This window comes from Bos grunniens, chromosome 1, assembly GCF_055505025.1.
Source record: "Bos grunniens cultivar Pamir isolate PY7600 chromosome 1, Bosgru_T2T1.0, whole genome shotgun sequence".
Lineage (NCBI taxonomy): Eukaryota > Metazoa > Chordata > Mammalia > Artiodactyla > Bovidae > Bos > Bos grunniens.
Genome location: NC_141165.1, coordinates 113269240 through 113293681, shown reverse-complemented (window position 1 = coordinate 113293681; position 24442 = coordinate 113269240). Strand labels below are relative to the sequence as shown.

The 24442-nt window shown below is 37.7% G+C and overlaps 2 protein-coding genes across 11 annotated transcripts in view; one reads left to right on the top strand and one right to left on the bottom strand.

Moving 5' to 3' along the window:
• Window positions 1-24442, top strand: part of CMSS1 (cms1 ribosomal small subunit homolog) — a 394950-nt gene that overhangs the window by 31343 nt on the left and 339165 nt on the right. The window lies entirely within an intron of this gene.
• FILIP1L (filamin A interacting protein 1 like) overlaps window positions 1-24442 on the bottom strand; it is a 306532-nt gene that overhangs the window by 20922 nt on the left and 261168 nt on the right. The window contains exons 2-3 of one of the 7 annotated variants that reach the window (XM_086410344.1): window positions 22856-22985; window positions 22324-22388 (exon numbers count right to left, since the gene is read on the bottom strand). The exons of 3 other annotated variants lie outside the window; for them this stretch is intronic. The gene's annotated coding sequence lies outside the window, so the exon portion shown is untranslated. Of the gene's footprint in view, window positions 1-19264; window positions 19810-22323; window positions 22389-22855; window positions 22986-24442 lie in introns of those variants that run through there. 3 more of the 7 variants (XM_086410366.1, XM_086410355.1, XM_086410376.1) reach the window with 3 other exon arrangements.

Below are 24442 nucleotides of genomic sequence, written 5' to 3'. Positions count from 1 at the left end.
TGTATCTTATCTACTAGGAATGAGTTAATTATCCAATGCAAGTCTTTAATCCTTCCCACAGAACTTTCTTTTTAAAACATTGTACAGGGAAATTAACTTGGGGTATTCTTGGAAATAGAGTCCTTTTTGAGATTCGAATCTGCTCTTCTGTAATTACACTATGCAAGAGGCAATGTGTTTAAAATAATTGTATGATGTAAGAACTTTCAAACTTTTTTATGGGGAGGATCCACTTTTAGTTTTTCCTGTTTTGAGAACCTGACAGGCTGGCCCAAGGGCTGTGGCCTGTGCACTTCTGCGGAAGCTGGGGTGGGTTGGTTGATGATCTAATCCACACTTGGCAGGAGGCTTGCCCAGGGTTTCTGGCCCTGCCCCATTCCCATTTGATACACATGGGAACCTGAGAAGAGAAACATGGTGGCTCCCTCCTGAAAGGCAGTGGGGCTTCACAACTCAGTGGCAGAGTCCATGGTAAACTGTGCTGGTGGTGAAGTTGTTACAGAAACTGGCAAAGTGCTTCTTCCTCCCACATGAGCATTAGGATGGTATTTAACAATACTGCAGTGAAATATTTTCCCCTTTCTACATCACAGTTCTTAGAATTTTATTAGAGAATAGTTTCACAAAAGCTTTTCAGGATTTCTTTTCAGCTTATTAAACAATGCCATGTGCTATTTCATTTTCATGAGAAGAAGGTATGTTTTCTTAGGATACGAGGAAGGGAAGATTGTTTGGAGTATGATGAAAAGAGCATTAAAATTGAATGGTCATCAGTGGATCCTGGCATTGCCAAAACTGGCAAAAAAGAGTTTAAAGACATTTCAGTTGTTTCCACTGTGTTCAGTGTTTTCTTGAAGCAAGCATGATGCATCTTTTCAGCATGGTGCAAGTTCATTTATCTTTTTCTGTAGTTTCTGAAAATCGGCTGGTATCCCCATCTGTTTCCAAGCTCCTTTTTACATGGGTAGACACATAAAAGTGACAATTTGAATACATATGCCTCAGCGTTTCCTTACTACTTGTTTCTTAAGAACCTGCTATTTCCCTGGACTAGTCCCATGAGCACACCTTAGGTAGTCTGGTAAAGCCTTTCAGGGAAGAAGATAGGAATTTATATGCAGAAAGAGTTACAGCCCCAACCATCAACCAGTAGAATCCATGATAGGAGGGAGGCCCTGATGGATCAATCCCAGGGCCGGTTGGGTGCTTGTTACACATGGTGCTATTACACACTGCAGGGATGTGTATATATGTGAGAGAGACAGACAGACAGAAAGAGACGGAGACACCAGTTATGCTACTGAATTGGAATCAGCTTTTCTGGTATGGTGTCGGAGAAGGCAATGGCACCCCACTCCAGTACTCTTGCCTGGAAAATCCCATGGATGGAGGAGCCTGGTGGGCTGCAGTCCATGGGGTCGATAGAGTTGGACATGACTGAGTGACTTCACTTTCACTTCTCACTTTCATGCATTGGAGAAGGAAATGGCAACCCACTCCAGTGTTCTTGCCTGGAGAATCCCAGGGATGGGGGAGCCTGGTGGCTACCGTCTATGGGGTCGCACAGAGTCGGACACGACTGAAGTGACTTAGCAGTAGCAGTTTCTGGTATGGTGAATGGGTTTATCCTAAATCATTCACTGTTTCTTGCCAGAAACATTTTGAAGGATAAAGTTTGAGGTTTATAGTATTGAAGAAAGTTGTTTCTTTGGAAAGTTAGCTAGTCTTACAAGATTTCAAGCTGCAAGCCCGACCTGTTGTGTGTACACTACTACAGACTGTGTAGTGTGAACACTACTACAGTGTAGTGTGACTAATTGTCACACTGCTAATTACTACTTCAGGGATGTATATATGTATGTGTGTGTGTGTGTGTGTGTGTATGTGTATATACACACATATTTGACTATGTGTATTTTTTTTCAAATATATATTTGAATGCTTTCAGCAAATATTTGCTGAGTATTGACTGCATGTTAGTCATTTCAGGTTCACAATCACTTATCTAAAACTTTTGAAGCCAAATGTTTCCAAAGTTCTAGAGTTTTCCAATTTTAGAAAGGCAGTAAGGAGCATCTACCACATATTATATAACAGCTCCAGTAAGGTCTGTGGCACCATCTCCTAAGCAAACCTTGGAAAACTTCCATAGTGAGCTACATGAATAGGTGCACTAAGTGCAGTGATTAAGATAATAAATAGCCTCACATCTGTTCAGATTTCACGGACAAATTAGTTCATGTAAGGAGAAGTTTTGCTGTCACAATTTAGCAATTGCGGGTCCCCTGAGGCAGCTTCCTTCCTTGGGATTTAAACCAAACAGTAATAGTTTTGTATCCTTTATCTTTCTTTGCATGTTAACGGGTTTTAGGTATTGAAGCTGACTAATTTTATATGTAACAAGGTTATCATTGACTCTGGTTTTACTAGTAACAGCAGGTAAGGAAATCTGAGAGCTTTTAATCAGGATACTTATAATCTTGAAAACAGCACAGATCTTGAGATATCTAGATATGAAAGTCTTCCGTCAGAACTGTGAGGTCAAATTATTGCTCCTTCTCCCATGAATAGTTCCAATTACTATGTCTTAGTGCCTTTTCCAATCGATAGGTTTGTATAATCTATGCTAGGGGTTCTTCATTTTCGGCACTACTGACATTTTGGGCCAACTGATTCTTTATGGTAAGGGGCCCTGTAATATGTTTTAGCAGCGTCCTTGGTCTCGCCTCAGTAGACGCCTGCCCGGAGCATCTCACCAGCTTTGACAACCAAGAATATCTCCAGACACTGCCCAATGTCTTCTGGGGAGCAGAACCACCCCCCATTGAAAACCACTGTGATCTACACCTGTGTATGAGTTGTGTGTTTATAGACATGTGTATCTATCAGTCTGTCATTACAAGTTAGGCTCTTTATGGTCCTTACTCAGCTTTCCCACTCGAATTACATATACGCCTGGTGGTGTTATCTTCCCTGCTCATAGCCTGTTCTTTACCAGTGCTTCTCACAGTTTAATGTTCAATTGAATCACCTGGGAATCTTGTTAAATGGTGAATTCCAATTGTGAAGGCAAAGAGCGGACCTCAACATTTGCATTGTAACAAGTTCCCAGGTGATGTCAGGACTAAGACTTTACTATTTATGTGTCAGATGTTGTCTAGTAATGGTATTCTGGCTGAATATTAACTTACCCAATTGTTCATTATTAATAATATCCCCAACTGTGGGTGGGTATAGCCTGTATTCCTGACCTACAGGGCCATCCATTTTTCTCACAGAGAACATCCAGCAGGACTAATGACTAATCTAAAATCTGTTGTTATTATTGGAAAAAATGACTTAAAATCTTAAAATGCATTTTTCTCACAGAGAACATCCAGCAGGACTAATGACTAATCTAAAATCTGTTGTTATTATTGGAAAAAATGACTTAAAATCTTAAAATGCATATCAGAAGTGTTTGAGTTAGTAACTAAATTTTCTCCTTTAAGAAGGCAGTAAATAACTTTAGTTTCAACCCAAAGACTAAAATATATGAGACTGTATAATGGCTACCTTTTAGGGCCAGTGACGTGCTGCCAAGCACTGAGCTATTAACTATAGCTGTTAGTTCTGATTCTCATGGTAAGCTTATAGGGTTTGAGATTACTCTCCACTTTACAGAGAAAATGAAAATGGAGAGTCAGAAAGATCAGGAAGGGGCAGAACCTGTTCTCTTTCCCCAACCACACTGCCTCTCTAACAGGAACACCAACTATTTCATGGACCTGGTCCACAAATGGTGTCTTTCTCAAGGCACATTCTGTGTATCAGAGAAACTTAGCAGCCTAAATAAAAATTCTCATTTATCATCGTGCTTACATTCTTTTTAATTCATATCTCATAGAGCACTGGTTTTCAACTATTTGTTCTTATAGCTCCTAAAATAATTTTCTATTATGTACAGTTAATTTGTTCATGTAAAGAATAATTATCTTGTTTAGTCGCTAAGTTCTGTATGACTCTTTTGCAACCCCATGGACTGTAGTCTGCCAGTCTCCTCTATCCATGGGATTTCCCAAGCTAAAATACTGGAGTGAGTTGCCATTTCCTTCTCCAGGGGACCTTCCCAACCCAAGGATCAAACCTGTGTCTCCCTGCATTGGCAGGTGGGTTCTTTACCACTGAGAGCCGCCAGGGAAGCCAAATTATAGCACTTTCTTTTAGCAAATGCTATCTTTTTTAGTTACTGAAGTATAATTGAAAGATAATATTTAAAGCATGCAATGTAGTGATATACATATGAATTATGGAAGGATTCCCGCCAGTAGTTCCATCACCTCATATATTCACCTTCTGTGTGTGTGTGTAAAAACACTTAGGTTCTACTCTCTTAGCAAATTTCAGCTATAAAATATGGTATTATTAACTGTAGTCACATGTTATACATTGTAACCTCAGGCCTTATTCATCTTATAACTGTAGTTTTACCAACTCCTTCCTATTTCCCCCCATTCCCTTAGTCCCTGGCAGCCACCATTCTACTCTCTGAGTTCAACTTGTTTTTAGATTCCACATTTAAGCAATTCTGTGTGCCATCTGTCTTTCTCTGCCTGGCTTATTTCACTTAGTATAATGCCCTTTAGGTTCATCCATGTTGTCACAAATGTCAGGATTTCCTTCTTTTTTAAAGGCTGAATAATATTCCACCATATATATGTCTGTGTACACATATATAAATGTATATCTGTACTGTAGATATATGTTATATAGTGTATCATATATGTAACATGTGTCCACTAATATGTTATACATTTATACATTTATATACATTTTATAAAATGTACTTTACACATATACATTTATATATGTAAAGTATTTGCATATTTACATATGTAAAATACATTTGTATTTAAACACAAATACATGCCACATTTTCCTTGTCCACTCATTCGTTGTCAGACACTTAGGCTGTTTCCATACCTTGGCTAGAATGAATAATGCTGCACTTATAGATATCTCTTCAAGATAGAGATTTCTTTTTGTTCAGGTATATACCAAAGGATCACATGGTAATTTTGTTTTTAATTTCTTGAGACATCTTCATACTGTTTTCTAAAGTGACTGTGCCAGTTTACATTCTCACCTACAGTGTACAGGAAATGTTCCTTTTTCTCCACATCCTCACAGATGTGAGATGGATATCAGACATCCTCACAGATGTGAGATGATATCTCATCATGGTGTTTCTGCATGTCCTTAATGATTAGTGACGTTGAGTACCTTTTCATACACCTGCTTATTTGTGTATCTTTTTTAGAAAAATGTCTATTTGGGTTCATTGCCCATTTTTTAATTGGGTTATTTGGATTTTCTGCTATTGTATGAGTTTGTATATTTCGGATATTAACCCCTTATCAGATATATGTAGTTTGCAAATATCTTCTCTTATTCCATAAGTTACCTTTTCATTATGTTCAGTTTCCTCTGCAGTGCAGAAGCTTTTCAGTCTGATGTAAATCCCATCTGCTTATTTTTGCTGTTATTACCTTTGCTTTTGGTATCAAGTTTAAAAACTCATTGCCAAGACCATTGTCAGAGAGCTTATCCCCTGTATTTTTTTCTAGGAATGTTAGTTTCGGGTTTTAGGTTCAAATCTTTAATCCATTTTGAGTTTATTTTTGTGTGTAATGTAAGATAGGAGTCCAATTTCATCCTTTTGCATGCGCATGTCCTGTTTTTCCAGCCCCAGTTATTGAAGAGACTATCCTTTTCCCCTTGTATATTCTTGGCTCCTTTGTTGAAGATTAATTGACCATATATGGATGGGTTTATGTCTGGGCTCTCTTTTGTGCTTCACTGGTCTCTTATGTCTTTTTTTATGCTAATACCAACTGTTGTCATTATTATAGCCTTCTGGTATACTTTGAAATCAGGACATGTGATGCCTCCAGCTTTGTTCTTTCTCAAGACTGCTTTGGCTATTCAACATCTTTTTGGTTCCATATACATTTTAGGATTGATTTTTCTATTTCTGTGAAAAAATACATTGTAATTTTGATAGGAATTACATTGAATCTTCACAATTTGGGTAGTATGGACATTTTAACAATATTCTTCCAATCCATGAACATAGAACATCAGTCCATTTTTCTGTGTCTTCTTCATTTTATTTCATCAATGTCTTACAGTTTTTAATATACAGATCTTTTACCTTCCTGGTTATTAAACTTACTCCTGAGTAGTTTATTCATTTTGGTGCTATTTTAAATGGGGTTTTCTTAACTTCTCTTTTGATAATTTGTTCTAAAATAATTTTTTTAAACTAAGTACCACTTCACTGGAATCTGGAATTTTGTATTCAGGGTTTAAATAACTGCAGAAGATACATATTAACATCTGCCATATAATCTAAAAATCATCATTGGCAAACCAGTCAGCCAAAACAGACGTTCAGGGAAAGTCTGTCTTTTTTTTTTCAACTTAAGCCAGTGCGTAAATACACATCCCTCTGGCAGCCACTTCACTTCTAAAAGAGATGAGGCCCAGATGAAATAACAGGCACTATTTGCATATTTCCATCCAGTGGTTTAGTTCTGAAGCTGCTGATGCTCTGCTTTCATGGGACTATATAAGAAGTAAGTGTTCCTAGAGTTGTCCCTACATCTGTACCACTGAGGGGTTTCCAACCCAGGAATATGCATTTGGTGAGATTCTGTTAAGTATGACTTTTTAGAAAAAGAAGCTTTTAGAGCACAAGCATTTTTTTTTTTTTTTTCTCCCTAGCAGATCAGTCTTGGAAAGCATGTGTGAGAACTGCAGGTTTAGACACTGATTCCCTCCATGTTCTCCATGCTTGTGCTCTGAAAAATTCTTGCATGCACGCTCAAGAGTATATGTACTCCAGTTTGAAGAATCTCGTCTTGGAGTACTCATATTCATGTTGAAGGACTGACACAAGAAGATTATAGGAACAGTCACTGAATCTTGTCCAATAAAAACAGGTTGTAGAAGCTGGTTTTACGGACACAAATTCGAGGTAGCTAAATCCAAACTGGTTTACAGCAGTGGCTTATGGCACCTCTTCTTTAGAGTTTCTATTATGGCTCAGAACTGTTATAATTTACTGCGGGTATCACTATTATGTGCAACGCTAGCTCCTTGTTTTTTCAAAAATAATCACATCTGTCATCTTGAATGTTCTTTGGTACTAACCATAATGCTGGCTCCTTATTATAAATTATACATTCAGAGCATCTTTGCAGTTTTTATTTACATACACACATGTCAGCACACATGTATGACTGTATTTTATCTCCTCTATGTAAGACTGTTAGTAATTGCATCATATAAGACATAGGAAACAGATGGTGTGTCTAAATGCTATAATGCCAGTCATAGCCATAATGATTTATATATAATTCTCACCACTTTTTATTTTTATTTATGTATATTACAATCAACACTACTAAAATATAAGCTTCTTAAGCACAGGACATATGTCTGATTGACTCATTTGTGTCTTCTATGGTGTCTACTACAAAGTCCTTACATGTAGAAGGTACCAAATGAATGTTTTTTTAAATGAATGAATGAACATTTTCCTGTGGAAAACACTGTACTATTATCCTGACTAATTTTATTCATTTTTAAAAGAAGGTGCTCTGATGCTTACCATGAGCATGGTTTTAGGTATTTAAGAAAATTAGGTATTACTGGTTAAGTACAGTGGCCTCTGGAAAGAATTAAGACTGTTGAAATATCTTCTCTTCCTTCTTCAGAACCATGTACTAGAACTGTATGTGCTTGCTTGTTTGAGAAGGGAGATGGTTGCTAGCGTCCACATCCTAGCCCCTCACTCTCCTCTGATAATTTCATCTCTGCAAACAAAGGAGTGGTCCTTTTTATTTTTTCCTCAGAGCTAGAGCTCTCCTGGACAAATATGTTTGTTTACTACACAAACAACATTACATCAACAAACAGATGAAACTGAAAAGGAAATATTCATCTCTGATCTGACCACCCTAACACACCAATTCTGGTTCTGCTTTTCCAGATTCTTTCCTAATTTTTCAGACAACTGGCCCATATAAATAAGATTAGCATGATTATTGACCAATAAAACCAGTTTCACAAGCCGTTCGTGGCATTGTGTTGTTTCTGGTAGCTGCAGAAATCAACCTATAAGTAGTGAACAACTTCAGAGTCAGCTTAGCTTCTCATTTGTCATCTTTTAGGAGACAAATATACTGTGTAGATCTTAAATTTAGTTTTTGATGTTATGAATGTAACAACACTTTTGTTCATTAATTTGCAAACAACAAAGGAATATAATACTGGGCTATACTGAGATGAAGAGGGGAGGATCCGGTTCTCCAGAGTTTGTAGGCTCTTGGGAAGGATGAGCAGATAATTTCAGTGCAACTCAGTAAAGTCTCCATAGCAGCAGTTCTTAAAACTTCTTGGTCTCATGACTCCTTTACACTCTTAAAAATAATTGAGGACTCTGAAGAGCTTTTGATTGTGTGGGTTATGTCTACTAATATTTACAGTATTAGAAATTCAGACCAAGATATTTTAAAATATTTATATATTTATTCATTAAAATAGTAAACATAAATAACGTATTTTTTTTTTTATGAAAAATCACTTTTTGTAATGCCAAAACCTGGTGGAAAGGGCTGTGTTGTCTGTATTTCTACAAACTCTTAATACCTGGCTTAATTGAAGGCAGCTGGATTCTCAGAGCTGTTTCATACATCCCATCAGCTGTCAGAGCAATGACATCACCACACGTCACATCTCTGAAAAACTTGTGAGGCTTTGAGTGAAAAAGCTAGTGTTACTGTAAAAACAGCTCTAACCTCATAGACCTCTTGAAAGGGGCCAGCCTTTGAGAATCACTCTTCACCTTGAGGATAGGTGGTTGAAGCATAAATGGCAAGTGTGTCTTTCTCTGGAAAAGCCTTTGGTTTAGGCTGTCACTTCTGCAGGCTATTAGTGAGTGAGCCCTTCACTTCATAACACACTAACGAAGTCCCCAGATTCACTGGCCTAGTCACTGCTTCAGTGTTTATGTCATTAATTGAACTAATTGCTCCCTGTAACAGCTAGGTGGAAAATTCCCTTCCTTCAGAAAATACCTCTTTTCTAGTTCTTAGAAAAATCCTAAACGACAAAGCTGTCTCCATAAGACATCATGTTTTGTTTGAAACGACAATTTGAAATAAGGGCATGGAAACCACTGAATGACCTGGTTCTTAAATGGGTTCATCCTCAGTGCTGTGCAGGTCCGCTGACAGTTAATTCATTTCAGACTTCTATTATACCACTATAGTGAGCGACTACTATGTGCAAACTACTGTGCCTGTTATTTGTCAGTTTACCTTCTTCCTGTTAAAACCTGCCTGTATATTTGCAGACATCACTCTAGTCAGAATTTAAAATAGTTGCCCATCAACAACCAAATAGTGTGATGATACCAAATCTTGTTTGGTCTTTTCTGAAGATATATGAAATAGTACATCTCTCATCCTAGACCTAACTGTGTAACCTCACCTTGATGGCTCTCAATTTCTATATTTGCTTTCATTCTTTCTATGCTAGTTTAATACATTACGTTTTCTTCTTGATTTAACATGTTAACTAATAATCAAGAAACTACATACTCTGCTTTATTCACTTTTATGTCTGCTCTCATGGCTAGACTTTGATAGTCTGATTATGATGATAACCCCCTATATCTCTTAGCAATTTTTATCTAATATGTAATTTTAATTGTTGCATTGTATTGATAGCAGCTGGGTTTATGGTTAAATAACCACAGAATTCTAAGCAGTTTAGAGTAATTACATGGAATTTGTTAGAAAGCTTCCTTAGGTTGAGATAGGTTCTTGGTAATCAACCAGTAATTTATCTTTCCTTGCTCTACTCTCTGCTTTTTCAATGGGACTTTTCACTGTTTAGTCTAATTTTTAGGAGCACTCATAAAAATAGCTATGACTAGTCTTTTTTATTCTATGTATGCTGCTTCCTTTTATTTCTCTCAGAAGTCAAAGGTTTTAAAAAAAATTACAGCTCCAGCATACCATAGTCATAATGTAATGCTTGATTCATTTGACTTGGTCAGCAAGATATAGAAGAACAGTAACACGTTTTTTGGCGTCTGCTAGCCATGTATGAGTATAAATCTGTGTCTGCTTTATGTCCTTATTACTGAAGATACTGTCATCATCATTGAGATCACTTAGAGACACCATAAATGGGTCCAGATCCAGGAAACTGGGTTGCTATTTTCCTTCACTGTGAAACAAGAATTGGGGCAAGAAGTGATACAGAAGGCTTTAGTTGGTGTCAGAGAAATATAAAGTAAAAATGGGGCATGGTGAGTCAGGACTCTTCAGCATCTGTACAGTCTTGTTTGGCTCCCCAAGGGTCATAGGAAGTGAATTAATAAGACACAAATAGTCGAATGACCTACTAATTATCAGGAGGTTAAGGAGCTTTTAGCAGAGAAAGAAGGTCTTAAGAGGAGCTTATAAAATCCTCAGATTGAGCAAAAGGACCAGCATTGGGAGAAAATCTTTAAAGAAATGGAAACAGAATCTCCTAGAAAGAAAAACTACTGAAAGGCAAAGTTTCAGAAGCAGAAAAAGGTCAGTCTGAGAGCTCACCAGCACAAAACTTGAGGAGAATATTTTCATTATGAGACCCTGGAATCTAGTCTAGGAGACACTGCACCCTCCAATCAAAGGGCCGGGTGGAGACTTAAAAAGGTTCTCAGTCTAGGGCCAGGGGAGGAAATGGAAACTAACAAGGGAGTTACAATAAGGATAGCGTGTGCAAATGTGTACCAGGATAATTACTTAGAGCCTGAATTATATGTTGTTACTTCAGTGCTGTATTGTCAGTTAAGTTACTTTCCAGAAAGAACTATGGGATAATGGATGTTCATTGAATACCAGTAAGCTTATGCTTCCTTGACACCCATTTTAATTTTTCATATTGAAAAGTATCTTCTCAGATGAATTTTTCTTTTTGCCATTTGCTAAAGAGGATTTTTTTTCCTTTGCTTTGAATATATTATAGCCATCAAGAAGAAACTTTAAAAAACAATTACTTTGAGTATGCAGTAAAGAGCCTATTCATGTTCTCCCGCCCCACCACTCTGAATGTGGTTCTTAATTATTTGAAAGCAGTTCCTCAGATCAACATTTTAACATTTTTTTCTTCTCCAGACTTTCCATTTTGATTGCTACACTAAAACACAAACTTAGGGAGGAAAAAGCAAACTAGCCTGTCTTTTAACAGATTGAAACTTCAGGTCCTAGGCCAACTGAAAGTTTCATCTCCCTGATCCATCAAGGCCTGCCTGGGGCTCCCACAGCCATGGTGCCTTCCCTGGCTGCCTTTTTCTTTTCTAGGGGAAGCATGTAAAAAAGTCACCCAGCATGTGATGCCTTGGACTGTCACAGATACAACTATGCATCTATATTCCCAAGAACACCTTGCCTGGTAGATAGCATGCAGAGCCATCTTTAAGTTTAAGTTGATGATAATGATGATATTGGCTTGTCCCCACATTCCTAACACTTTGACTGTTTATCATTCTTTCATTTCTTCCTCCCCTCTCTGTGGGTGACTGGGTACCCTCTGTGATCTCTGTTCTTCTGTATCTTATTTACTGGCTCCACGGTGGTAGTAGCTTGCTTTCGGATAGGAATGATGTCCTCTCTGCTGCCTATTCCCTACTGCCCCAGCAGCAGATGGCAGCAAGCAGTGCAGGTGGCTAAGGGCAAGGGGCAGGCAGGATGACTGACAGAGAGCCAGTACACCCCCCAGGACTGATGCACCAACGAGAGAGAGGCAGTGGAATCCTGTGGGAGGCACGGTAGTGCTGGGGGAGAAATTGAGATTTTGGAGTTCAATTTTCAAAGCTGAGTCTCGGTTTCTCCACTTCTACCCAGTGTCATGGAGCAAGCATTTTAACCTCTACAGGTCTCATTTTCTTCATCTGTGGGATAGAGATAATATTGGAACCTCGCTCATAACAGTGCTGTTCTAAGGATTAACTAAAACAATCTATACGAAAGCACCTAGCATACTGCCTGGCACAATATGTATCAGTTATTGCTAGAGTAGGAAGCTGAACTGATGATGATGACAGCAGAGAAGAACATCTGGGAGCAGGGGGAAGTTGCCTCTGGTAACTACCATTTTAGGGCACAGTTGATTTTTTTGGAAAACTTAGGAATGTCAGAGACAACAAAGAGATCTAACATTCATAACTCTTCACTGTTTGCTGCTGAAATATATTTAGGATCAGTATTTTCCGTTTCTCTTTTGTTCACAGGTCTACACCACAAGCTCTTCTCCCTTCCTGAACAGTATGATATTTTGAATGTGCGTTATCCAGTGACATGCCAGCATACCACAATGGATACTAATAGCTGATTCTCCCAAAGCCTCTTTGATATTCTGTTCATGTTTCTCCTGTTCATCGTTTCTTGAGTGTAAATGTGCAGTGCACTTTCTCCGCTGAGATAATATGCTCCAAGACTTGTCTACTTGGGGACTCGTATGTGCTACTGTTGGGTTTAGTTTTCATAGTGGAAAAGTGAAGAAGACTATTGATGATATTTTAAATTCTTTTTGAGCATTTCATAAAAAAAAAAAAAAAAGTACAAACAGGTTGAAGGATACCCAGATTATCTGAGAAAGAGGTCATTTGAGGTTTTCATACTGTTGTATACTTCGCTTTGTAATTAAAAAGTTTTCTTTGCTCAGTCTTAACTCTTCACAAGTCTGAATTTCAGTCTTGGATTTTAGATTAGCATTCCTAAATATATAAAATACATTTCAAAATATGTATATTAAAAGGTATAGGATCCCACCTCATCCTTCATCTGCCAGTTTTTCTTCCCCAACTTATAACCATTGATACTAGTTTCTTACATGTACTTCTATAGTGTCTTTATGAGTAAACAAGAAAATACAAGTAAAGATTCTTATCTACCCTTTTTTATACAAAAAATAGCTTATTCTTTATCCTTCACCTTGATTTTTGCAGTTAAACATTTTTTGGAGATCTATTAGATCAGTGTTCTTCAGCAGGGGCAGGATATGGAAATAAAAATCAACATGGCTACTAAATCTTTACAACTTCATGCTTAAAAAATTAAAATTTGTAGGATTTTTGAGATGAAGTAAGATAGAGGAAGAGGAGTCATATACTTTTGCAGTTTTGAATTTTTAACATTAAGATAAATTATAATAGTAATATTCTTTGATTATCATTTTATAACAACAGCTTAACTGATTTATATCTGTTTTTATAATGTCTGTGTGTAGCATCTACATTTTCTTAGTTAGGAAACTGAAGCCCAGAAAGATTAAATAACATGCAAGGCCATTGTTACAGTAGCCCTGGTGGTACTGGAACACAGACTCCAATTCCCAGTCGCTATCCAGGGTGTGATTTAGTTTATAGCAAAAAAGAAACAAGCATATTGAGGGTCTAGTCTGTGCCTCTTGATCTTACTTGATCCTTAAAACAACTTTACGAGGTATTATTCCTGTTTTACAGATGAGGGTAAGGACCAAACAACTAAAATATAGAGAGGTTAAATAATTGCCAAATAGCACAAATAACCAAGCCAGAATAAAGAGTCACTGTCTGCAAAGCATGTGCTCTTTCAACTAAACAGTCTACATGCTAGAAAGCCCAGACAGAGTACTGACCTCACGTGAGTTTCCTTTCTCTCTCATCTCATGCTTTTCGTGTTCATTTGTCCATTCCTGCACTGTGTCCCTATCCCACTGACTCCCTGACCCCTCCTACCTTTGCTCAGTTTACTCCAGTCATACCAGTTTCCATGTTGTTCCCTGAACACAGCAGGCCTGTGGCTTTTGTACTGCCTGCATTCCCAGGGAAGGCCTCTTCCCCAGTTCTTGTAGTGCCACCTGCATACTTATTGTATTTTACTTATTTGGTCACTGGCTGTCTCTCCTACTAGAATGTAAGCTTCATGTGAGCAGGGAGGTAAGGGGTGTGTGTGTGTGTGTGTGTTCAATGACAGCTCAAGTACTGGTCTGTTTTCATCAGTGCTGTATTTTCTAGCTCAAGAACAGTACCTAGTATGTAATTGGTACTCACTAAGTATTTGTTACATTTGAACAAATACCTGTTCTACTTTTGAACTACAGTGTTTTGTGACTGTAAGCAATAGACACGTAGTGCTGTCACCCTCTGTATCTGCGGATGTAGAAGCCACAGGTAAGGAGGGCTGACCATACTACACCATTTTATATGAGAGACTTGAGCATCTGCTGGTTTTGGTATCTGTGGGAGTCCTGAAACCACTCCCACTTGGATACTGAGGGATGACGGTTTATAGTTCCTTTCCTCTACGATCATTGATTAAGCAGTTAATCATTTATTGAGCAATTACTACATGCCATGTACCATGCTAGTTCTGGAAATAGTCATAAGAAGGAACTATTCTTATTCTCATGTTACAGAAAAGCAGTTTGTCGCCACCATGACATACATGCACACCTATCTCATGTGTCCCATCCTCTTCAGTGAATATGTGTGTTGTGATATTCTGCCCAGGAAAGGCACAGAGAATCACTGCCACTTGCAATCTACCGTTTTGTCACCGTTACTCTCTATAAGCTCTCTATTAGGCTACTCTGAGCTTGATCATGAGACATTAGCAAATATTCCCTTAATCACTGTAATAATAAAACATGTTTAGTCATCTGGCATAAATTCATGATTATTTTTGGATGGTTTAAAAAATTGTGACTTTGCCAGTAATAACATCTCATGTTCCCTAGAGGAGGTGGGTTTGTCATAAATACCATTTCCGTAGAACATTTCAAGGAACTTAAAGTTCTCGGAAAATATTTTTAACAGGCAGTCTTTTCTCAAACAGACTTCAAGGGCATAATGCTGTATACCCTTAAATGTGTGTTGTATGTATTTTAACTTATTAGTAATATTTATATATATTTATCCTATTGCAAAATCCATTTATATTCAGATGTCCCTTTAGTGGATTGAGGAAAACGGAAATAAATTCTTTAGAAAAGCATTCTGATGTAGCTGCAGTTAATCTCTTTCATCCCTTTTTTCTCTTCCCAGATCACAGGTTATTTTCATTCATATATTGCAAATTGGTATTTTGGAGGATTAGTATAATTCCTTTCTCTTAAAGCTTATTCCTTGGTAGGTTGTTTTTCTTTCTTTTATTCTCTTTTTTAAAAAGTCACAAAGAATAATCCTTTTCTGAATCTTACTCTGAGCCAAAAACAAAAATTTTTAAGCCCCTAGTTCCTGTAAATTTTTTTTAAAGGTTTTCCTCTTTTATTTGGCTTTCATACTTAATTCGCTGGCATTCATATTTAACATAAAAGCCCAAAGCATGGAGCAGTCATGTGCCAGAGTGGATGAGTTCATTGGTTTTCACCTCCCTGCAGTCTGGCTGCCTGTACAGAGGCAGCGGCTAACATGGTATGCTTGGGAAACCAAACGTTTCCTAACTTGTTAGTGGGAAATTTAGACTTCAGAAATTTAGAAACCACAACAACAGACGCTTATGTTTTATTGTGACTACTGAAGTCACAAGCTTGCCATGAGAAACAAGCTAGATAGGAACCCCAAGAATGTAAAATGTGAGACATTTTGATCCCGAGAGAACTTCCTTCTTTCCCCCTTTCCCTTTTAGCTCTACTAGTAAATCAGTAAATAAGGAGGGCAAAGGAAGTAGGAACATTTAATACCATTAAATAGTATGTGCAGGTCAAAGCAGTTGGAAGATGAAGCCTGATGCTTGGCCTGACTGCCTGCTGAACAACTGAATCATGAACCACAGTGAATATCCTCCATCTACCCTTACTCACTTTTCCTATTAGAAGGTGATTGGTTTCTGACTCCTACATGATGTTTTGATGAATCTGGGTCACCTGTAAATTTTAATTACAGATAGGTGGGAAAGTTTTATTCTAAAATCTGTTGGAATATAAATGACCATTTTTCCTGTGGACTGTGCATGTCCTCTTGCATACATTTTAAAAATTAAAATTATTTTGGTCATCTAACCTTGTTTAATTTTCCATAACAATTCAGAGCATTGGGTTGTATTTCCCTTTTCTGCCACTTCTGAGCATTGAGAAAGCATGAACTCAGGGTTTGATCCTATTTTCTCTCTTAGAAGTTGGGTTTCTCTTCTTAGAAGTTGGGTTCTTTTAAGATGAATGTATTCTGGAGAATATTTAGCTTTTGCAGTAAGGGGCAATTCCATCAAGATGTTACAGTGGTTTGCAAATAGGACTGCTAGAGGTGAGAGCAGTGACTTACTACTTTACTTCCCTTGGCCCTAGGCCTGTTTGCAGTGGATTTTGTCCTTGAGCAAAAGTGTCCCCATTTAGCTATATTAATCTGCATGAGAAATTGTAGCAGAATTGAAGAAAAGGCTATATAGTATACCTGTGCATATGCATATGAAGACCAATCTGTTTTGCCCTGATCATATCTTACTTTTGAATTTTATTTCATTTTAAGATTTGAATTTTGAGAAAGGGCAAACTATCTCATGCTTGCCGTAGTTGAAAACAGTGTCATTGTTTTTTTCAATTCATTGAAAAAAAGCACTAACTTCACTCTCCCTCACTTTTAAAGTTCACAGCTAAAAACAAAGAAAAAAAGCGAAACCCCAATTCTTAAACAACAGACAAGCCACTTTTGGAGGAGCCCTGTATTCAATGGACAGGGATATTTGACCAAAATCTGCCATCCACTGAACTCTGTGACCTTTGTCCATCTGCATGCTACCTCAGCTGCAACATGGGGAAAGCAATACACCTTCGTCTCGATGGTTTACAAAGCCTCTAACGATCCTCAGATCCCAGTTGCACAGGATAAAAACCACTACCAACCTTAAAGGGCTTTCCTAATAGCTCAGATGGTAAAGAATTCACCTGGCCTGGATAATTCCATGGAGTTGCAAAGAATCCAACTAGACTGAGCGACTTTGACTTTCACTTTTACCAACCTTTAAAGTCCTTTCCCTCCCTTCTTTCCTATATACCACTGTACACAAATTCACATGTCAAAAATGTATATTCCATTCTATCAGAAGAGATTTTGTGACTCATCTGATCTGTGGTTCATAACTATAAGGGAACCTTTATTGGAATTTCATGGGATTCACATTTATTTTGGGTTCTTTATATGTCAGGCATTTATTGTAGTTCAAGGTTATAAGCGTGCTGTAACAGTACAGAAATAAATCATTTTGGTGTCTGACACCTAAAATGTTAAGCTAAATTGAAAGTATAATTAAACTGAAAATTGAACACCTAAGAAGTATTTAGTAGTTTCTGAAAGGGAATCTTTATAGGACATAATATATGCTACTTAAGCTCATGCTGTCTAACATCTGTCTCACCTATTTGTTTTATATATGTGCCTCTCCAGCCTGGTAGGACTTTCAAGGTAAAACAGGAAGATTCCAGATTAGCTTTTAAGCCTTTTGCTCTCTCTCCTTGATCCTTTATTCAGTGACTTGGTTTTTATTTCAGGTGACTACAACTTCTTTAGGAAAGCTTAAGTGGGTTTCTCATACTAGGGATTCCTTTCCAGCAGAGAACTTAGGGATAAAAGATAACCTCACTTTTCAGAGTCGCTGAAGTTAATTAAGCACTAGAGACATGGATTTTCTCCAATAAGCTTGATCCTTTACTTCATCCATGGCTGGATTATGAAAACATGAGTTCTTTGGGACTGCATCCTACAAAGCACCTCCTCTTTGGCCCTACGGCAACCCCTTGTGCCTCAGCCTGGTGGACCTCAATAGCATCAGATGCTGATGGAACATCATTCTTATGAGCAGACTGGCATAATATCTAGAATAGTAAAAGATACCATTTACTGAGTGTCTCCTATGGGTCTGGCATTGGGCCAACTGCTTTATCATCACTTTTAATCTTCATTTTAAGGATTGAAACCACTATGGGAGTCCAGGTTGTTCTAAAGGCCAAACAATGGAATTAAAAATCAGACTTCACGTGTTCTGATGCTGGGTCAAGCCTTCTTTCTCTTTTTACCTCAGATTCCCTTTTCAGAGTAGACTGCCAAGGAATAAATCTGTCATCATTTTTTAGAATGCTACATTTACATTTCATTTTATATCTTTTCCATGAATGTTCCCTAACTTGTCTGACCCTGGCTGAGTTCCCACAGCTCTTAACAGTTTTGTGACACAAATACTCTGTATCATTTTATACCACTTTCTAGTTTGTTATGTTGTATTAGTTTTGCTCTTGAACTAACTATAAGCTCCTTAAAGATTTGATACCTCTGTGTTCTCCACATGGGTCTGAACTTGGTACATACTGGATGACCAAAGGATTTGAGAGGTAAGAAGACCCATTTCTAATGGGAGCATGACTCCCTCTTAGACTGAATGCCACCTAAAGTTTTCAGAATTTACTCTAATTATTAGAGCAAAAGAAGGAGAAGTAGAATTTTGTTCCTCTTTTTCCTGTCACTTTTGAGGAGGGAGAATCATTCAGTGACATGAAGTCACTTCAACACAAAGTTTAATCAAGTTCAGATGTGGGAAAACTAGCCAGAGAATGTTAACTTTGCCTGTGTTTCTTTGCATCTTTGCTCAGTCCAGTGAATTTTATGGGACTGTTAGAAGATTCCTGTATAGCATAATTTTAGGGGGCACAAGTAGAACCATAATCACTTAACAAAGTTGTTCTCATCTTTATCTAAAAGATCTTGGTCTGCCCCATGTAGGCAGTTGTATGAAAGCCGGAAGGCTAATATGGAACCTCAAACATAATGTATTTCTTTTAACAAAATGAGTGTTTAACTACCTTGATGATAAATAAATTGATATTATTGTTAAAGAATAATTAATCTCATTAGCAGCAAAGGATTACTTTTCATAAAACTCCACAGAATGATTCGCGTCCTCTGCCATTCCCAATTAACTGACCAGTCCCTACCAAGCCTGAGGGACTTATACAGCATCTCACTGCAGGCCCTTTGTCTTCAGCAAGAAGGAGCTTTCTTATGCTCTCCCCAAGTGCTTAGACCAAGCAGCTTCTTCCTTTTTCTTCAAATGTAACAGCAGTGGTCACTTAAGTCTTGTCAGCCCAAATGTGATGAATATTTTACATTCCTCTTATGATTTCTGCTCAGAGATTTGTTTTTGTTTTGATTCACTTAAAAAAGAATTTTAAAAAGAGAGAGAAAAACTTGGTTCACCTTTAAACTTTTGTTCTGAGACTGGTGGGCCATGAGATATGCTAAATCTGGAAGGTTCACTCTTGTCAGAATCGCTCATCTCGAAGGTCTGACCTCATCCTTGAGGCTGCTCTTGGTAGGATGATTTGGAGCTCTCACAGGCTCAGGGCTATAGTTCTGTGAATCTTGCTTCTGGCTTCAGATTGGACTTTTCCCCTCACATTCTTCCCATTTTCTTTAGCTGATGTGTCTCTGTAATGAACGATCAGTAGGCTGTATTTTTATATCTTTGGCTCTACTTGATCAGAATTCCCTCAGGGGTGACTACACACTATTCTGTCCTTACCTAGTATTGAGAGATGCTTATAGTGGATGACATCATGTCTTTTTTAAGTTAATGGAAGCCAAGGCTACAGGAGGCTTACACAGAGCATGGATGGCAGAGCCAAGAAGAGCAGAATTTACGAACCATCATTCCTACTCTGTAGTCTTAGTGTTGTGATAACACTGTTTGTCTATCAATTTAGTGTCACTAGTAAATAAGCTTGGAGATTGGCTACATTTGTGTTGTATTCTTTTAAAAAATAGTCCCAAATGGTTTATCTTTACTTAATTTTTATGTACAGCTGACCTACATTATCTATATTGCTTTATCAATTCATTAAAAAAGAGCCTAAACAGGACAGTGACCAATGATTGAAACCATTGTGTAAGAGCTACTGATGATCATAGCCCTTGTCATCAATGGTAGGTGTAGCTGTGTTAGCGACATGGTGTGGTGTGTGGAGAATTTAGTTGCTAGGCTTGTCCTCCCTTGTACTGAGCACAGTGCCTACTAGACACTCAGTAAATGTTTGGTACTGATGAGGAGTCACAAGCCCTAGGCTGGCTTCACAGGTTGACACTGGCATTACCTAACTTTGAAACTACAGAAAAATCATTCCTTTTCTGTAAAACCTGGCAGATGCACTGGATTACCCACAGAAACTTTGGAATCAAAGTATATTGAAAACGGGAATCTGCTCATTTCTAGTCACAGCAAGGACAAACTGTTTGGTCCCCGTGAATGCAGTAGGGGCAGGCATTCAGCTGAGGCAGAGACATTAGTGGGAAACAGGAATACCCTTGATTAGAGACAAAAGCACTACACGCTGCTCTTTCATGTTTTGCTTCCCGTCCACTCCTTGCCCAGAGGCAATTCACCTGGTACTCTTTCACCATTTTCATTCTCATTATTTTGGGGAGGATGTTAAAGTGAAGTAGGTGGAGGTGGGTTGACAGAGAAGCATCTGACTTGAAGTCTGCCTACACAACATATAATGTACGGTAAAAGCAGATTGCTTTGACTTCACTGCCTTGATTTAATCTGAGCCTAATTTGTTTTCTGGTTTTTGTGTTTGTAAGTCAGTTCTATGTGGTTTAATGAAACAGTGGCAGAGATCTGTTTAGGGTCCTGCACAAAGTCTGAAGGGGCCCTTCCTAGCCCACTGTTTCCAGAAATATTCTTTTCTTCCCAAATAAGAAGCTTCTAGGTTGTAATCTGTTCATATGTTCATTCAATACCCTTCTTGGTCTTGTGACATACCTACTAACTTAACTAGGTCTTTCTTTTTTCCAGGTGCTAGGGATAAAGTGGTAGCAAAACTCACCCTCAAGGAGTTTATAGTCCAGGAGATAGATGATAAACAAATTAGCAGTTAATGTGCAATTTAATGTCATAAGAAATGCATGATATGAAGTAAAGTAAAAGAAGTATCACTGGAGCTTAAAGCCCACAGTGACTTCCTCTGAAAGTTCTGGGAGGGTTGTTTCAAAGGCATCGAGTCACTTTGGGTTTTTAAAGGGAACCTGCTAGCTGGGGAGGTACAGGGAATGCAGACTGCTTAGTTGGAAGGTGCTGAGAAGAGGTCACTTGTCATGTTAGTGGTTCAGGCCTAAGGGACTTTAACTGTAAAGCATACACACTCTTTGCAGGGCACCTCTCAGCATTTGGGCAGAGAGCGAGCTTTGCCACCCAAAGGACCTTTAAGTACATTTATTATTTGTTTTCTTTGTTCTCCTTTATCACCTCCCTTCCATTGTTGTAGCCTGGTTAAACTGTAATGATTTTCACCTCCTTCCTTTCTCTTTGTCTTCTTACTACTTGTACTTATTAACAAGGACTTTGAACCTTTCTACTTTTTTTTTTTTAATGGATTTTATATCCAAATTAACACATACCAAGGCTTCTTCTGGGGCTTCTGTTCTCATCTTTTCCTGCCATTCATTTAAGGGGAAACCAAAGGCTGCAGTCTAAAAATGCAGGCGGCCCTGGCTCTGCCTCTGAGCAGCTCTGTGTCTCTGAGGCAAGTCACACAGTGGACATGAATTTCTTCTGCAAGGTGAGGCATTTGGATCACATGGCTTCCAAGGTCTCTTCCAGCTATCAGGTTCTATGGACATTCCCTGCTAGGGTGTGTGTGGGTGGGTGTATATGTGCACGTGCACACGTGTGTGTGGGAGTATATGTGCGTGTGCGTGTGTGTGTGTGTGTATGCACTCTCTGGGGCCTGGGACATCCCACAGTCCATAAGAATTTATCAAGGCACTTCTCAAACTCACATCTGTGGGATTCAGTGTTTGCTATTCTGACATAATATACACTCTCTTTTACTGATAGTAACTGTCCTTTAGCCTAGAATCAGTAGTTGCCATAAACAGAAACAAGGAATTTGCACTTCTACCTGTCCCAGTGGTAGATACAGTTACCTACCTACTCCTCTGCATACCTTCTTACCCCTTCCCCCACACAGAGACATATCATTTCCTAAGCTAGTCATTAAAAAAAAATAATAATTGTATCTTTAAGAGTTAACCTTATTTTGAAACCAGTAGGGCAGAGGAATGTGAGGATGGTTAGACTGGAGAAAGAATGCTGCTAATGTGTTATTCTCTGTTCTTGGGCTCAGAATGAAAACTGCTGTTATCCTATCTAACCTGCTAAATTAGAATCTCCTGGAGCAAGCATGAAAAGGAAGTCCTCCCATATCTGAAAAAGAACCAAGTGACTTTCCTTGGAGAGCCTTCCCACTTTTACTTGCCTTGCAGCTTTCCCAGACGGAGGTAATGTTAGTGCAGAAGAAGGCCGGGGGAGAGAATCTCAACTCTGTTTTTAAAAAAAGGAAATATAGGAGAACTTACAACAGTGTTGGTGATGATCTGCTAAGGAATTAGTGCACCTAAGCCTCCAAGCAGAAGCTAACTGACCAAAGGATTTTCTACAAGTCTTTGCAGCACACATGACAGAAACATTAAGTGATTGAGTTGGTGGCCCGTATAGACTGTAGTGATGGCAGAGGCAGCCATAAAAATATTTCTCCGAAAGTCTTACGCTGCATATACAGTGTCTCTTCATCTTTAAATCCTTATTTAAACATAATTTACAAAAACTAAATCAGTTTTTATTGAAGCTAAATTCACAGTCAAATGTAAATTAAACTCTAAAAATCATTTAAAATTAATGATAAGCCCAAGAGGATAAGGTGTGTTTGATTTTTCCAAGATAATGATTGGCTTTGTGGATAACAGATTTTAATTCCTGAAGGAGGATGAGACCAATATTGCTTTACATACCCTGATATTACTTCATAATATCCAGTCTTTTATAAACAGTTCTCTTCCTGCTCCCCCTTCCTTCTTCCTTTTAATAGGAGGCTGTATTTTTTTTTTTCTCCATTCACCTTGTAAAAGCATTCACCTTGCCCTGAAGCAATAGATATAGACAGAACATGACCTAAGAAGAATTAATGGAATTTTATTCTTCCTCTCTCCCATTTTCATTGTTACCTCAAAATCCATTTATTACCAAAGGCAATTTTTGGAGGGGGAGAGGTAGCAAAGAATCCTAAAGCAAAATTCAGAGCATTTTGAGAAAGCAGATTAATGGGAATTGCAAGTGGACTTGAGAAGTTCTAAGCTTGATTTGTATTTTCATATTGACTGTTACTACAGACTTCATCACAGCATTAGGAAAATATCACAAAAATACCAGGGCCTAACAGGTAAGGTTAATCACCATAGAAAGGTAAATGAGTTTATTAATTATAAAATTAATATGTTTTTTGAAGATGTAAAAATTCACATTGATTCAATCCAAAATATTTTTTCCATCATATAAATTGTCTCAAGAACTAAGAAATGCTCACCCAGAGAGCCCACTGTGAGATAATGTATCCATGAAAAATCTTTTTAACTTTCAATTTTAAAAGGGATTTTAACAGGTGATTGTTCTTTCAACTGTGCTTTAAAGTTAATAAATGGAAAATAGTGTGGACTATTGAAGTGTGTTATTTAAAATTTTTTTACAAACTTATGCTTGCCTGTTTTAAAAAAATAAAATGCAGACTGGAAACACAGCTGTTAGAACTTTGATAGAGGTTATGATTTTCAACAGTTGAGCTAATAGTTTATGATACAGATGGTACTTTGGGTAAAGCTAAAACAATAATTGATGGTTTCTGTTTCTCTTCTCCTCTATTAGATTCAAAAGAGTGGAATACCTTTTTTCCAATACAGGAATCTTTTTCAGTTTCCAGTTACAGCATATATCAAATAAACAACTTTTCTGTTGCATATTCTGTACTTCTCCACAGTAACCTGGGTGTTGCCCCCACTCTCTTCTCATTATGGTAGGCTTCCCTAGATTTGAAATAATAGTTTTGAGGAAATCCTACTTCTCAATACTAACCTGCAGTTTGTAAAGCCTATCTTCAGGCCAAGGAACATATAATTTTTCTTTTAGAATACTAAAACCAAAGGCCTGCATTGCTCCAAACAAAATTAGCTAACAAAACAAAAATTCTCTGAAGCAAAAATGGCAGGCACCAATGTCATATACTTTTAAAAACTCAACCACAGAATTACTAGAAATACAGATATATTCCACATTTTGACCAGGTAAAACAAATCTATGTTTCAAATGATAGATAAAACATAGAGACTATTTTACAAGGAAAATAATTCTTTCACACACTTTTTGTTAAGTTTTGTTTTATAACATATGTTCAGACCAAGTAAAATTTAAGTGATTAATCATTTTTCATCTCATATTCCAGTGTTTTTGACATAGCATATTTTATTTTTAATTCCTCTGATGATTTTTATTCTGAAAAGTAATGTAAAATAAGTCGATTTTCAGCATCTGCCACTTGTTCGGTTATC